We start from the raw sequence: 2225 nt of genomic DNA, 5'->3' as shown, positions 1-2225 counted from the left end.
CATCACTTTACTGACAAAGGTCCATATAGTCAAGGCTATGGTCTTTCCAATAATCATGTATGGATGTGAGAGATGGACAATAAAGAAGGCAGAGTGCTGAAGAATTTATGCTTTCCAACTGTGGTGCTGGAGAAGACTCTTGAGAGTCCCTTCGAGAGCAAGGAGATCAAACCAGTCAATCTTACAGGAAATCAACTCGGAATACTCTTTTGAAGGACTGATGCTGAAGCAGAAGCTCCAATACTTTGGCTACCTGATTCGAAGAGCCCACTCATTGGGAAAGACCCCGATGCTGCGAAAGATTGAGGGCAGAAGGAGAAGAGGCAACAGAGGATAAGATGGCTGGATGGTATCACCGACTCAATGGACATGAACTTGGGCAAACTCTGGGAGATGGTAAGGGACACGGAAGCCTGGCATGCTGCAGGCCACGGGGTTGAGAAGAGTTGAATGCGATTTGGCAACTGAACAACAACAATAAAAATACAATATAAATCATGAGTTCATATGAATACTTCCAATTCCAGATCCAACACCCCAGGATTCATTCTAGTTTATTTTCTATATTTGTAACTTCCTACTTTGACAGTGTGAAGCCTGGCTCCCATTTTCTTCAAGATGTTTACTTATCACATGTTCTCTGTAAGTGACCAACTTGCTGCCCTCATCTTTCCTGGGCTCCGACACCCTGTACCCACAGTTCCCGGACGTGGGGGGGCGCTGCCTTGCTGGACCTCCACTTGGTGACTTTCAAACCAAGTCATGCAGGAAGGAAAGCTGGAATGAAACAGAAAAGGCTTCTTCACAAATTAAATTCCATTCTTTTGATTATTTTAACTTATTTCACTTTAATTAGAAATTACGTATGTTCTTCACACTACCGAGCACCTGCTGTGTGCCAGATACTGTGTGCACTTTAGAGGCATCAGCTCATCTAATCCTTGTAACAATTCTCTGAGGTACATGATATTGCTCTTTTGTTCATTTTACAAAGGAGATGATGGAGGCTTGGAGAGTTTCATGGTGGGAGGCACTGCTAGGAGAGAATCTAGTGTGTGGCACCCCAAAGGTCACTGTCAATATTAATGTGTGAAAGGTTAAGTATTTTCAATCTATAACACCTTCTAGGTATGTCGTGAAACACATTTTTTAAAAATCTCTATTCTTTGAGTTTATATTCTGGTATCAATTAAAAAAAAAAGAGCTTACGATCGTCTCAAGATAACAGAGCTCCTGACTGGCCGCGCGTCCCCGCCAGCCGAGCGTCCCCGCTGCGCCTCCCGCCAAGGTTTCAACAGACTTCACCAAAATGCCGTCTCAAATGGAACACGCCATGGAAACCATGATGTTCACATTTCACAAATTTGCAGGTGATAAAGGTTACTTAACAAAAGAAGACCTCAGAGTACTCATGGAAAAGGAGTTCCCTGGATTTTTGGAAAATCAAAAAGACCCTCTGGCTGTGGACAAAATAATGAAGGACCTGGACCAGTGTCGAGATGGCAAAGTGGGCTTCCAGAGCTGCTTCTCGCTAATCGCTGGGCTCACCATCGCATGCAATGACTATTTTGTAGTACACATGAAGCAGAAGGGGAAGAAGTAGGCAGCATTGAGTAATTACTCCCACCCTGATAAGAATTCTCATAAAGGGTCACTTAAGGAATCTGCCCCACAGCTTCCCCTGTATAAGGATTTCTGAGCAGATGGGACCCATAGAAAATGTGCAAATAAAATCCAACTCCATTTTGAGAAGCAGAGAAAGAAAAGTCAATTAAAGCCAGATAAGCTTTTGATTTTTATATTGCTTGCATCATCTTGCTCTCAATAAACAAACTCCTTTTTTAGTTCTGAACTGCAGACAGAATGCTTATTCCTTCTTCAGAAATGCTTTTTCCTACATGTCCTTGAGCATCTGGCATGAGGCAGAGCTCTTTCCACAGAATCTGCAAGGTGAGAAAGCATTCTCCACTCAGGCTTGCAGTCTGACTTCTCAGATTGACCTGCCTTGTAGCTGTGTCTAGCTGAAGGACAAAACCTTCAAGGATTAAAAGAGCGCACTTCAGGAATATATTCCAACTTTATAATTTCTGAGCATAGTCCTGCCCAGTTAAATCAGTGCCTTTCCAACCAGCACCCTGTATGCCTGAAATATCTTTAGTCCATTTTTCATAGCAACGTTTCAGCAAACTAGGGTAAAAATAAGTCCATAAGACAACTAATTAAAA

The 2225-nt window shown here is 42.7% G+C and overlaps 1 pseudogene; it reads left to right on the top strand.

Moving 5' to 3' along the window:
- The first annotated feature begins 1239 nt into the window (after positions 1-1239).
- Positions 1240-1852, top strand: LOC138445372 (protein S100-A10 pseudogene; annotated as a pseudogene).
- The last annotated feature ends 373 nt before the right edge of the window (positions 1853-2225 follow it).

Source organism: Ovis canadensis, chromosome 8 (assembly GCF_042477335.2).
Source record: "Ovis canadensis isolate MfBH-ARS-UI-01 breed Bighorn chromosome 8, ARS-UI_OviCan_v2, whole genome shotgun sequence".
In the NCBI taxonomy this organism is placed as follows: domain Eukaryota; kingdom Metazoa; phylum Chordata; class Mammalia; order Artiodactyla; family Bovidae; genus Ovis; species Ovis canadensis.
The sequence above is the reverse complement of the archived record's forward strand: the minus strand, read 5'-3'. Positions and strand labels throughout refer to the sequence as shown.